The following is a 15,849-nucleotide window of genomic DNA, read 5'->3' as shown; positions in this document are numbered from 1 at the left end:
TAGAAAATAAGATGTGGACTATATAGAGCTGACGGGTAGGCATTTAGTGGAGATAATGGGTAAGGATTGCTAGCGACAAAGCTGGATGCAACCTGCTGTTACACCTCGGAAAAATCTTCCGTTGGTACGCAAGTGAATGAACTAGTGGAAATACGAGTAACGGGTTAACGATGACTTGAGGGCGTTTTGGGAAGGAGTTATAACATCCCATAGATTGTTAATGAAGTATTAAACAAGTATTAAGAAGGTTCCATAAGAATCAGAGATCAATCGAAGTGACGAGAATAAGTTCAGTGGACTGATGGGTTATACGACTCATTATACGGACCGTATAATGGACCGTAAAACCATCACAGAAAAGGTTGCTCGCTGGTGAGGTTTTACGGTTAGTTATACGGACTGTATAAATTTATACTGGCCGTATAATGGACCGTAAAACGTTCACAGTGAAGGGTGAAGGAGAGACCCATTTCACGGTCAATTATACGGACCGTATAATCATTATACGGACCGTATAATGGACCGTATAATGAACCCGACAGATAAGTGATGGGTTATTAAATAAGAGGCCAAGTTCATGAAATCATTTCCACATTTTATCCTTCTCTCTAAAACATCTCTCTACATTTATTACACAAGTTTTCAAGGATTATATGCCATCAACAACATAAAACAAGTGAATCAAGAGTAAGAACCCATCAAAGATCATCTAAAGTCAAGAAATCCAAATGGAGGGAAACTAGGGTTTTGCTCAAAGTGGAGTATTATCAACTAAGGCTCATTCCTACGACATCCAAGGTAAGATTCATGATATTTATATGTTGTTCAAGGTGTTTGAAGGTTAAAATGCTTGGTCATTAGAAGAGTATAGCAAAATGGGTTATGAATGATGAATAGTGACGTTTTTGAGAAATAGTTTGAATTGAATCATGATTGTTGTTGTGTTGTGACATGAATGTGTTATAAATGACGTTAAGACCATGAAATAGACATGGTATATGAACGGATGAAGTTGGGTGTTGTGACCATGAATATGGATGACTGGAAGTGAATTGAGAATGTGGATAATGTAGATTATTAATGGCCATTGTTATGATATTGTGATGTATTGTTGACGTTTGGAAATTGAATTACGATATGGAGGAATGTCGTATAAATAAAGGAAATGTTGTCCGATTTTCTCTAGCTTTAGCCATGTGTGCTAATTGTCGATTCTAATGATAGTACGACTTTAATGAAAGTAGAAACGTGAGCATCCAAGGAGTACGTGCAAGTGTAGAATAGTTCGACGAAAAGGTATGTAAGGCTAACCCTTCTTTCATAAGGCATGGTTCTTTGGCCAAAAGTCTAAATCCTCTATAAGTCTACGATTCCTTCAAATGATTGACCTTCTGAGCAAGTAAGCCTATGACATAGATGTAACGATAACGATGAGGATAGAAATGATGCTAGAGATGCTTCTGAGCTATTATATGTTCGTGTGCCTATGAAGGGCTATAATATGACCCCGAGCTTATGATGCCGGGTAAGAATATATGTATATAAATATGTATAAAGTATGTATATGATTACGTAACGCGCGCACACCTCTGCAGATGGTACGGATAACCCTGATGCCTTGGTAGGGCCAGGTATGTATGACCTTGAGCCTTGGTTGGCCAAGTATGTATGAAACACCGAACCTTCATGGTCGGGAAAGTTATGTATATGTATGTATATATGTGAATATGTCATGTATATGAGATGTAAATGATTATGAGAGTAATTAAGTGTCATGACCCATCCCCGTGGGCCGCGACTGGTATCCTAACTGGATACCCATACGTACCTACCTGACAGAATCGGCATACCAGACAAAATATTTCAAATAGGTGTTTACAGATTCAAGCCAATTCAGACACGGCACGCGCGAAAATATATATACATATGCATACTGAAACTTTTGCATAAGCCGATGAGGCTAACATAATAGACAGAGTCACAAAATCGTACGCATCTACCTGAACAGATGTAACCCCGTAACCCACATACATATCTACAGGCCTCTAACAGACATACAAAATCAGAATGACGGGACAGGGCCCCGCCGTACCCAGAATTATCATACATACAGAATATACAGATGTCGAAAGATATATACCAAAAGTATTCGCTCCGGATTAAAGGAGTTCTTCAAAATAGCAGAATTTGAGTCCTAGATTGGCGGTGTATCTCCAGGTGCGTCGGTACCTGCGGGCATGTAACGCAGCCCCCGAAGAACCGGGGGTCAGTACGAAAAATGTACCGAGTATGTAAAGCGGGAATGTATCAAACATAATCATAATCTGGACACGGCCTGTAGACATACCGAGGACTAACCGCTCTGATACCACTTCTATCACGACCCATCCCCGTGGGCCGCGACTGGTATCCTAACTGGATACCCATACGTACCTACCTGACAGAATCAGCGTACCAGACAGATTATTTCAAATAGGTGTTTACAGATTCAAGCCAATTCAGATACGGCACGCGCGAAAATATATATACATATGCATACTGAAACTTTTGGATAAGCCGATGAGGCTAACATAACAGACAGAGTCACAAAATCGTACGCATCTACCTGAACAGATGTAACCCGTAACCCACATACATATCTACAGGCCTCTAACAGACATACAGAATCAGAATGACGGGACAGGGCCCTGCCGTACCCAGAATTATCATACATACAGAATATACAGATGTCGGAAGATATATACCAAAAGTATTCGCTCCGGATCAAAGGAGCTCTTCAAAATAGCAGAATCTGAGTCCTAGATTGGCGGTGTATCTCCAGGTGCGTCGGTACCTGCGGGCATGTAACGCAGCCTCCGAAGAACCGGGGGTCAGTACGAAAAATGTATCGAGTATGTAAAGCGGGAATGTATCAAACATAATCATAATCTGGACCAGAAACACAGAAATATAATAGACAGACATAAGCCGAACAGACAGACGGAGGTATACCGGACAGAGTCACAATCCAGACGGACAGACAGAATCATGGTCCAGACTGACAGATAGGATCATAATACATACGGACAAACAGACGTGTGCCGGACAGAATTATGCATGCAGAGTCATACAGAATCATACAGAATCATACAGAGTCATGTGCTTATATAAATGCTGATAGCACATACATACATACATACAGATCCCGGCCCTGTCATGGGGGCGCGGTAAACAGAACCCGGCCCTCTTAGTACGGGACGCGGTGGACAGACAGAATCAGATAATGTGCCATCCTGGCCGCCATCCCCATACACAAATCATAATATCATTCAGATATAAATAGATCCTGGCTCGCACACCGAGGGACGCGGTGAACAATGCAGAGGAATATGCACGATAACAGAACCTGGCCCGGGACGCAGTGAAGGAAGCATTGAGACATCCACGAACAGATTAATGAGAAACCACACACATACAGACTCAATCAAACTGAAGTATGCCAAGCGGCGAGTCAAATCAGAGTATTCGGATGGTATTCATAATACGCGCCTATATCGTACTTGGGAAGGCACGACAGATTATTACCAGAATCAGATTTCCAGATGTCAAAACCATTTTATAAGATTTATATAAAAATTAGTCATATCGTGATCAGAATAATAGTCCAGAGGTTACTTGTGAAAATCGGACAGAAATGAGACAATTTAGATCATACAATAGGTATCGGGGCTCCGTGGGCCCACCTCGGACCAACTCGAGGCGACATACGTAAATTACTGATAATAGACCTTATGAGGTCATCCATAGTCATATGGAAGTATTCCGATTCCGTTTAGGAAAGTTTTATACAAAAGTTCACTTTAGGGACAAGTTATAAGAAAAATGATTCAATCTTACTAAAGGAATTGGAGCGGATTTCCATCTCGAATTCCGAGGAACGGAGTCGTACTTAAGGCTCGCGGCCAAGCCTATTACATTCAGAACATGCCTAAGAATAAAGGGGAAGGCTTTACATACCTCAATAACGCCTTATACTCGTTTAGCTTCACTTCCAATTTCGTCCAGAATCTACAAATGGTCAAGTTTGCCAAAAGTCAAATTCAAGCTTTTCAATAATCCAAACTTGTTACATACTTGCCTACCGAAATTTCGGCAGCATTTCCCCTATATATATAACATCCCCGAGACTTAGATCGGCTCAATATATCAACACAGCAACCCAACCATTCAACAACAACATCGATAACAACATCAAATATCACAAAACACATAATATGGCATAACTAGCCATCTTTCCGACTTAACATAACATCTTTCATTCCAACCTTACATTTCCAAACCAATCTTACCATTTTCATATTTATCACTTATCAAGGTCATTACAACATACTTCGGAGGCGTATCATACCATTTTCACAAAATATTCATAAGGTATACACCATATACAAGCTTACTACCAAAGTCATATTTCACCCACAACTTCCAATCTTTAGCATATATGTTCATGACATATTTCTATCTTCCAACTTCATCAATGATAATCATAATTTGCATCTTCCTACTTTCATTTCCACATTTACATAAGTTACCATAAAGTTGTATAACTTCCTACAACGACTTAACAACAAATTTTCCATGACAACAAAAACGATTATTCTTTCATTCACTTCATAATCAACACAATTATCATACTAACAAAATTTAGTTCACCTTCCATCATCAACATAACACCACACGGCTACATTCCATATTTCCAATTTCCGTCGAATTCATTCAACTTTCATTTCTAATACAATTTTCACCATAACTACAACTAGAACACAACATACAAATTCAACTCATTACATCAATACATCAACACACACACACGGCCACTTTCCAACAAACACACCCACTTTGCAAACTTCCATATTTTCACAAATTCTATTCATTTCTACATTCCACAACATGAACAAAGCTCCATAACATAATGAAAACAGATGGATTCTTACCTTTTCCCAACTCTTCCACTTGCCACAATTGGTAGTTTCTTGCCACAATAATTATACCAACTTGAAGAGCACCTTGAGCTTAGTAGAAATTTTAAAAGAGATGGATTTTTGAACCAAGAATTAAGCTCCAAGAATTTTTCTTTTCTTTTTCTCTTTCTCTTCCTCTTTGGCCGATTGCCCCTCTCTTTTGTTGTTCTTGTTTTTGCTAAAATTTTCTTGAAGTTTCTTGAAGTCTTATCTCTTAATATAATTAGTCATATGAATAATTGGTGGGCTTGGGCCAAAGGCCTCTTGGCCGGCCACCCTATCTCAAATTGGGCCTTATTTTCATTTCTTTTTTAGCCCAATTGTTAGCTAAATTTTGTAATTTCCGAAACCAATTTCCAAAATTCCTATTTTGCCCTCGGCCTCCTTTCGTAATTCCACACCAATGTATTCCTAGCCGACACATTCATACCAAGTAAGGTCCAAATATGGCCTTATTCATTACAAGTCAAGTTATCTCGAATTTTTTCGAATATACAAAAATACCGGATGTAACATTAAGTACGGATATGGAAGTATGTATACGGATACGCAATAGAAACGGAATGCCCCTATGGAAAGCAAGTCAGTGCCATGATGATGATATTGTTGTCTCCCCTCCTATGTTACTGCCTAATTTGTCTATTATGCTTCTATATTGATGTTGATCATGCTTTACATACTCAGTACATTCTTCGTACTGACGTTCTTTTGTTTGTGGACGCTGCGTCATGCCCGCAGGTGCACAGGGAGACAGACTGGACTCATAGTTGTTTATTCAGATATTGCATATCAGAGCTCCATCTCATTCGGAGCCATAGCTTTTGGGTACTTATTATTTTGTGTACATAATTATGGGCAAAGCGGGGTCCTGTCCCACTCATGTGATATGCTATACTCTTAGAGGCTCATAGTCACGTGTATGTGGTTAGTTATGTCTGGCCTTGCCGGCCTATATTTTGTATATCATTTTGTTGGCCTCGTCGGCCCATGTACATTGTTGTGGCATAACGGCCTATGATGATTAAAGATGTTGTCGTCCAATGGGACTAGTATGATTGATGCTTAGAAATGTATGATTGATGATGTGGCTCATCTAGATGCGAGTATGAGTGTAAGCTAAGGGGTGCCCGGGTGGGCTAGCACCGGGTGCTCGTTGCGGCCCCCTAGTCGGGTCGTGACAAAAGTGGTATCAGAGCAGTTCAGTCCTAGGGTGTGTCTACGAGCCGTGTCTAGTAGAGTCTTGGTTATGGGTGTGTTCCGCGCCACACTTATAAACAAGAAGCTGCGGACATTTTAGGAAAATGAATGACCTTCTTTCTGCATAAGAATCGTGCGATAGAGCTATGATGTAAGAAATTCTTGTTCCTTAATCGGGTGTTGTGTATTTCAGAGAATGCCTTTAAAGAGAAAGACTACAGCAGCCCAAAAGGGCAAGACGGTAGCAGAAAAGCGGGCTGGAAAAGCACCGCCACCGGTAGTAGAAGAAAACGAAGCCTAGAGTGCGGCCCAATCTCAGCCCTCCCAGACAATGCCTATTACTGAGGGGCGTGAGGGAGCTTCAGCCCCAGCTCCAGCACCTCCAGCTCCTCTACCGGATGCATCTGGCCAAGATGTAAAAGAGGCCATATAGTTGCTTACACAGTTGGTTGCTGCTCAGAGTCAGCGGCAAGGTACGAGGCAGGGTGACAGGGCTGTTAGTGCAAGGGCCCGTGATTTCATTACTTTAAACCCTCCGGAGTTCTTTGGGTCAAAGCCGGAGGAGGATCCTCAAGACTTTATTGATGGTATGCTAAGGACGCTCCGGTTGATACATGCTTCAGACACCGAGTCGGTAGAGCTAGCATCATATAGATTGAGAGATGTCTCGATCCAGTGATATACGGTATGGATGGCTTCACGGGGAGCCAATGCACCTCCTCCGGCATGGCAAGTGTTTGTTGATGCCTTTCTCCATCATTATATGCCTCCAGAAGTTCGGCGAGCTAGGGCCGATAAATTCTTGAACTTGAGGCAAGGCAGTATGAGTGCCTTAGAGTATAGCCTCCGCTTCAATTCCTTGGCTAAGTATGCTTTGGCCATGGTAGCGGATATGGGCGACCGGGTACACCGATTCGTAAAGGGCCTAGGGCCACACTTGATGGATAAATGCTTGACTGCGTCCCTTCAGGACGGTATGGATATTGCACGGATTCAGGCACATGCTCAGAACTTAGAAGAAAACCTATAGCAGCGGAGAAGTGAACGCGAGCATGATAGGGGTCATAGTAAGAGGGCCAGAACTTCAGGCCCAATGAGTGAGTCTAAAGGCGGACACAGGCAGTAGTTTCCCAGACATTCAGGCTACTCTATGACCAGTGCACCTCCACGGGTTTCAGGCTAGAGATTTGATAGATCTGCTCGTTCGGGGCCGAGTCCGAGTTATTCAGGACCTCAGTTTAGAGATGATTCAGGCCAGTCAGGGCCACCTGTGCCACGATGTTCCCAGTACGGGAAGTCGCATTGGGGTCGATGCCGATTGGGTTCAGATGTTTGCTATTCATGTGGTCGACCAGGCCATATCATGCGTGATTGCCCCTCAGTACATGGTAGAGGTAGGACCCCGCCATCAGGGTCGGTAGCCGGATCTTCGGCATCTATACGCCCTACGGGGCCAGGTTCACATGCGCCAGTCGGCCATGGTAGAGGCAGAGGGGGAGCCCCCAGTTCCAGCGGTCCTCAGCACCGTATTTATGCTTTGGCTGGACGCCAAGATCTTGAGTCTTCTCCTGACGTGGTCACAGGTATATTATCGGTATTCTCTCATGATGTATATGCTTTGATTGATCCGGGCTCCACATTATCATATGTTACTCCTTATATTATGGGTCAATTTATAGTTGAGCCGGAGTCGATCAAACATTTTGAGGTGTCCACACCCGTGGGTGAATCGGTAATAGCTAGCCGAGTATATAGAGATTGTGTAGTTATGATTTGTGATCGTCATACCATGATTGATATGCACGAGCTAGAAATGGTAGATTTTGATGTCATTATGGGCATGGATTGGTTGGATTCTTGTTATGCCAATGTTGATTGCCGAATGAAAATGGTTCGCTTCCAATTTCCGGGAGAACCAGTCTTAGAATGGAAAGGGAATACGGCGTCACCAAAAGGTAGGTTTATTTCCTATCTAAAGGCAAGGAAGATGATCGCGAAAGGATGTATTTATCATCTAGTGCGAGTTCAAGGTGTAGAAGCTGAGTCGCCGACTCTTCAGTCAGTTCCAGTGGTGAATGAATTTCCGGATGTATTCCCAAAAGAGCTCCCAGGCCTTCCTCCCGAGTGGGAGATTGATTTTGCTATTGATGTGTTGCCAGGCACTTAACCCATATCTATTCCTCCTTATAGGACGGCTCCCGCAGAATTGAAAGAGTTGAAGGAGTAATTGAAAGACTTACTTGATAAAGGCTTCATTAGGCCTAGTTCATCCCCGTGGGGAGCACCCGTATTATTTGTCCGAAAGAAGGATGGCTCTTTGAGAATGTGCATTGATTATCGGCAATTGAATAAAGTGACGACCAAGAACAAATATCCCCTTCCGAGGATTGATGACTTATTTGATCAATTACAAGGTGCCAAATGGTTTTCAAAGATTGATTTGAGGTCCGGGTATCATCAAGTGAGAGTTAGGGAGAAAGATATCCCTAAGACAGCCTTCAGAACAAGATATGGTCATTTTGAGTTCCGAGTAATGTCGTTTGGGCTAACTAATGCGCCGGCAGTATTTATGGATTTGATGAACAATGTATTTAGGCCTTTTCCGGATCTATTCGTGATTGTATTCATCGATGATATCTTGGTGTATTCTAGATCTGAGGCCGAACATACGGATCATTTGCGTATTGTCCTCGGAGTTCTTCGAACTCGAGAGTTGTTTCTGAAATTTTTCAAATGTGAGTTTTGGTTGAACTCAGTGTCGTTTCTGGGGCATATTGTTGCAGCTGATGGTATTCGAGTGGATAGACAAAAGATTGAGGCCGTGAAGACTTGGCCAAGGCCCACGACTCCTACGGAGGTTCGTAGCTTTCTGGGCTTAGCAGGTTATTACAGGAGATTCGTTGAGGGTTTCTCTTCTATTTCTGCACCACTCACAAAGTTGACTCAGAAATCAGCTAAGTTTCAATGGACAGACGCTTGCGAACGTAGTTTCCAATAGTTGAAAGACAGATTGACTTTTGCCCCAGTCTTGACACTCCCAGAGGGATTGGAAGGATATGTTGTTTATTGTGATGCTTCAGGCGTCAGTCAGTTTGGGTTTGTATTGATGCAAAATGGTAAGGTGATTGCGTATGCTTCAAGGCAATTACGGAAACATGAACGGAATTACCCAACACATGATTTAGAATTGGCTGCGGTGGTCCATGCATTAAAGATATGGAGACATTATTTATATGGTGTCCATGTGGATATTTATACAGATCATAAGAGTCTCCAGTATATTTCAAAGCAGAAAGAGTTGAATTTGCGGCAACGACGGTTGCTGGAATTGTTAAAAGATTATGATGGTGATATCTTGCATCACCCCGGAAAGGCAAATGTTGTGGCTGATGCTCTTAGGCGCAGGTCTATGGGGAGTTTATGTGATGTGCGACGAGGAAAGAGGGAAATGACTCGTGAGCTCCAACAGTTAGCTAGTCTAGGAGTCCGAGTGATGGATTCCGGTAGCCGGGGAACTACTATTCAGAATTCAGCAGTTTCGTCGCTAGTAGCGGAAGTGAAGGCGCGACAATATGAAGATGCCATGCTAGTGCAGTGCAGGGATGCCCTTCCTCAGAGAGAGGAGTCATCATTTGACATTTCAGGAGACGGAGTTCTCCGATGTCAAGGCAGGTTATGTGACAGGTCTACGCCACCAAATATTGAGAGAGGCTCATTGCTCCCGTTATTCTATCCACCCCGGAGCAACGAAAATGTATCATGATCTTAAGTCTATGTATTGGTGGAATGGGATGAAGAAAGATGTAGCAGAATTCGTAGCCCAATGCCCCAACTGTCAACAAGTGAAAATAGAGCACCAAAAGCCGGGTGGACTGTTGCAAGCTATAGAAATCCCAACTTGGAAGTGGGAAGTGATTAATATGGACTTCATTACAGGGTTACCCCATTCTCGACGTAAACATGATTCTATATGGGTGATTGTGGATAGACTCACCAAGTCAGCCCATTTCCTACCGGTCAGGACGACCTATGTGGCAGAAGACTATGCCAAGCTTTACCTTAAGGAGATAGTGAGACTCCATGGTGTTCCAGTATCTATCATCTCCGATAGAGGGACTCAGTTTACAGCTAAATTTTGGGAGTCTTTCCAAGAGGGTTTAGGGACCCGAGTTAGCCTTAGCATGGCATTTCATCCACAGACTGATGGGCAAGCTGAACGCACCATCCAGACTCTCGAAGATATGTTACGGGCATGTATGATAGATTTTGGAGGAAGTTGGGATGATCATTTGCCACTCATTGAATTTGCTTACAATAATAGATATCATTATAGCATTCAAATGGCACCGTATGAGGCTTTATATGGGCGAAAATATAGATCCCCAATTGGGTGGTTTGAAACTGGAGAAGCTAAATTGATAGGGTCAGACTTGGTCCAACAAGCCATAGAGAAAGTCAAGCTCATACAAGATCGGTTGCTAGCGGCCCAAAGTCGTCAGAAGTCCTATGCGGATAATCGTCGAAGGGACTTGGAGTTCCAAATTAAATATTGGGTATTCTTGAAGGTGTCGCCAATGAAAGGCGTTATGAAATTTGGCAAAAAGGGGAAGCTTAGTCCCCGGTATATAGGGCCTTATGAGATTGTGTGCAAAATAGGCAAAGTGGCCTATGAGCTAGATTTACCTTCGGAATTGGGATCAGTCCATCCCGTATTTCATGTCTCGATGCTTCGAAAATGTATTGGAGATCCTACTAGGATCGTCCCAGTGAAAGATGTGCAAGTGACAGAGAGACTGACTTATGAAGAGATACTCATTGCCATATTAGACAGGTAAGTACGGAGGCTTAGAAACAAAGAAGTGGCCTCAGTTAAAGTTCTGTGGAGGAATAATAATCAAGAGGAAATGACATGGGAAGCGGAAGAGAATATGCGATCCAAATACCCACATTTATTTCAGCCTTTGGACGAGGGCCAAGATGAGACGTCGAAATAACAAGGTATGTATGTTTTCCTTTTATGCTTTTGGGTCGTGTGTGGCCAAATTTTAAATGATATTATGTTGTGGCCCTGTGAGGCATCGATATTATGGGTTGTTGTGGCAGGATGGTAGTGCCATATTATAGGGGAAACTCTGGCGAAATTTTTATAGGATTCCCGAATACCTTAACATTCGAGGACGAATGTTCTTAAGCGGGGAGAATGTTACACCTCGAAAAAATCTTCCGTTGGTACGCAAGTGAATGAACTAGTGGAAATACGAGTAACGGGTTAATGATGACTTGAGGGCGTTTTGGGAAGGAGTTATAACGTCCCTTAGATTGTTAATGAAGTATTAAACAAGTGTTAAGAAGATTCCATAAGGATTAGAGATCAATCGAAGTGACGAGAATAAGTTCCGTGAACTGATGGGTTATACGGCTCATTATACGGACCGTATAATGTTTTACGGACCGTATAATGGACCGTATAATGTTTTACGGACCGTATAATGGACCGTAAAACCATCACAGAAAAGGTTGCTCGCTGGTGAGGTTTTACGGTTAGTTATACGGACTGTATAAATTTATACTGACCGTATAATGGACCGTAAAACGTTCACAGTGAAGGGTGAAGGAGAGACCCATTTCACGGTCAATTATACGGACCGTATAATCATTATACGGACCGTATAATGGACCGTATAATGAACCCGACAGATAAGTGATGGGTTATTAAATAAGAGGCCAAGTTCATGAAATCATTTCCACATTTTATCCTTCTCTCTAAAACATCTCTCTACATTTATTACACAAGTTTTCAAGGATTATAAGCCATCAACAACATAAAACAAGTGAATCAAGAGTAAGAACCCATCAAAGATCATCTAAAGTCAAGAAATCCAAATGGAGGGAAACTAGGGTTTTGCTCAAAGTGGAGTATTGTCACGACCCCACTAGGAGTCGTGACGGGTACCCGATACTACTATACCGAGCACCTCTTACCTAGCATCTTACTCTTACTACTGAGTGGACCGTATGGACGATACCATCATTGCTTTACTCAACACCATCATTAATAGCATACTCGTAAACAAGTGTCAATAAACTTTACTAACATATTATACAGCGACAAGGACGAACAAGATTGTAAAACACCTGACTATACATATCTGTCTACGAGCCTCTAAACAAGATACATATATTCACAAGGAGGGCCGGGTTCTACCGTGCCCAAATATATACACAAAATTAGTACCAATAAACTGAAGCTCCGGAACAACTGGAGCGCTCTCAATGCACCGCTGAGGAAGCTCCTAGGGATCGAACGCGTCCACCTGCTTACCTGCGGGCATAAACACAGCGTCCACAAGAAGGGACGTCAGCACGAGTAATGTGTCGAGTATGTAAGGCATTTATGATAACATATAAAGAAGTATAAAACCATAGGAATAGAGTATGACTGTATCTACTTGCCCCTTAAGGCGGAGTCATGCATGCTCATTCTTACCGTTTCGCATATCACATATTCATAAATAACGGTCTGAATCGAATAACATCATTAGCCCGTGTCCGGGCCTCCCGCGTCCGGGGTAATCATCTCACGCCGCCCATTAGTGGTGCTGCCCGTGCCATATAGACACAGTGTTATTATACATAAGCCGCCCGCCTTAGCGGTGCTGCCCGGCCGTATAGGCGCGATGTAATCATCCATAAGCCACCCGCCTTAGCGGTGCTGCCCGGCCGTATAGGCGCGGTGTAATCATCACAACTTAAGCATGCATAAGAGCCCAATCAAAAGCTATAACTCCATCGGAGTGACGTAAGGTCGGTAACCTCCGATTATATTATGGAATAATCATCATGACCTTGTCTCACCTTGAAGGAGCAATTATTATAAGATAAGACTAGCAACGAATAACAACGTTAAGAGAACATAGACAAGAGCATAAATCTCATAAGGCGTCACTTCATATACATATGCACATAGAACAAATTTTTAAGACTCGATGGGTACGTACATAACTCGACACTTGAAGGCTCATAAACAAGTTTCGGGTCAATCCGACTTAGTATAAGAAAGTTATGAGCGTTTGAAGTACAGAACCTTCTACGAACGTTTTAGAAACCATTTTTGGAAAATCAAAGCAATAATCATACCAAGTACCTTTAAACATGAAATCATTCTTATCATAGTCATCATAGAAATATTCTCATCCTCGACATCATCAATGTCATTGTAAAACATATCCATCGTTATTGTCATAAGATCTTACAAAATCATAAACCTCTGTTTTGGTAGAATACGGACAATTTGAAAAAGAACATTCACGAGTTATCAGGAAGAGAATCATGCCTTGGAATCATAAACATCTAACTTTCGAAAATAAGGAAGATATGGAAACAATTATAAAGTCATAACATCGGAATCATGCCTTTGAAAGAAAGGGACGAGCCTTAACATACCTTGCCCGCTTCCTTAGCTAATCCAACTTAAGTCTTGGCCTTTGCAAAATCTATAACAATGTTAGTGAATAACAAACATTAGCTATAGATATCCAAGAATCTCATCCTAAACTAACACTTTGTCTACAGAAATTTCGGCAGCATTTCCCCTGTAAATACACCATCCCCGAGAATCCTACTCGGTCATATCATCAATCAACAAATCCGAGAATTTAACTCGGCCAAATTATCAACAACAATATCAACAGTCATTCTAGCATTATCAACAATCAATTCAAAACACAAACTAACGTTAGCAACTTCTTTCTACAACTTCGACGACGTTTCATTTACGTTCAATTCATAATTGCTTGCATATTCAATTACTAATCCAAAACCATTCAAACAATATTCAAAATAATCTAACCAATATGCCATTCCACCTGAAACCTTCCAAATGCAACAAGAACGATAACAACACATTTTCTTCTTTCAAATTCATGAACTACACCAACAATTCACACACTAACAACATTACCTTCCATAAATACAAGAAGACTATATTCAAATCACATTAACTTCTAAAACAACTCTCCGACCATTACAACTTCACTAGAATCATTAAACTTTCATTCCCATCATAGATTCCATTACAACAACAACCAAAATACTAAGTAAAATTGATTCGTTCTCTTCCACACCATACCATATCTACACGGCCACATATAACATCCATATTTTCATGAATTTCACCCACTTTTACATACTACAATATACATAATCATCCATAACATATAAGAAAAGGATTAAACCTTACCTTTTTCCCTCAACTTCTCACTTGGCTAGAATTTGTAGCTTGCAAGAATAGAGGTTTTATTTGCTCCAATAACCACTTCACTTTGCTAGGGACCTTTCAATTGGTTGTTTACCTAGAAGAAAATAATTTTTGATAAAAAAAATTTCCAAGGTTCTTGTTGGATTGGGTATGGTCGAAAGGCCTCTTTGTTTGGCTTCTCCAAACTTCTTGAAATTTCCAAGTGATAAGATGAAGAATGTAACTAGGGAGTTACATATATAATTTACCCATGTGGGCCTTGGCCCATTTACTTTGGACGGCCAAATGGCCCCTTTAATTCAAGCTCACTTGTTTTTTTGTTTGTAATTCATGAAAATTTATTTTCCGAATTCCAAATTTACCCTTAGCCTTCCTCCATATTTTCTATGAGCCATCTTGTGAATTTCCCCTTTTTCCCCTAGCCTCTCATAATATTTCCACATCAAAATTTTCATAAGCAACTTGTGTGTTAGACAAGATCAAAATATAGCCTTGCTCTTAACTTCCCGCAATTATCTTAAATTATCCGAATGTACAAAATGCGGGTTATAACAAGTATTATCAACTAAGGCTCATTCTTACGACATCCAAGGTAAGATTCATGATATTTATATGTTGTTCAAGGTGTTTGAAGGTTAAAATGCTTGGTCATTAGAAGAGTATAGCAAAATGGGTTATGAATGATGAATAGTGACGTTTTTGAGAAATAGTTTGAATTGAATCATGATTGTTGTTGTGTTGTGACATGAATGTGTTATAAATGACGTTAAGACCATGAAATAGACATGGTATATGAACGGACGAAGTTGGGTGTTGTGACCATGAATATGGATGAATGGAAGTGAATTGAGAATGTGGATAATGTAGATTATTAATGGCCATTGTTATGATATTGTGAATGTATTGTTGACGTTTGGAAGTTGAATTACGATATGGAGGAATGTCGTATAAATAAAGGAAATGTTGTCCGATTTTCTCTAGCTTTAGCCATGTGTGCTAATTGTCGATTCTAATGATAGTACGACTTTAATGAAAGTAGAAACGTGAGCATCCAATGAGTACGTGCAAGTGTAGAATAGTTCGACGAAAAGGTATGTAAGGCTAACCCTTCTTTCATAAGGCATGGTTCTTTGGCCAAAAGTCTAAATCCTCTATAAGTCTACGATTCCTTCAAATGATTGACCTTCTGAGCTAGTAAGCCTATGACATAGATGTAACGATAACGATGAGGATAGAAATGATGCTAGAGATGCTTATGAGCTATTATATGTTCGTGTGCCTATGAAGGGCTATAATATGACCCCGAGCTTATGATGCCGGGTAAGAATATATGTATATGAATATGTATAAAGTATGTATATGATTACGTAACACGCGCACACCTCTGCAGATGGTACG

Source organism: Lycium barbarum, chromosome 12, assembly GCF_019175385.1.
Source record: "Lycium barbarum isolate Lr01 chromosome 12, ASM1917538v2, whole genome shotgun sequence".
In the NCBI taxonomy this organism is placed as follows: domain Eukaryota; kingdom Viridiplantae; phylum Streptophyta; class Magnoliopsida; order Solanales; family Solanaceae; genus Lycium; species Lycium barbarum.
Note: the sequence above shows the minus strand (reverse complement) of the source record.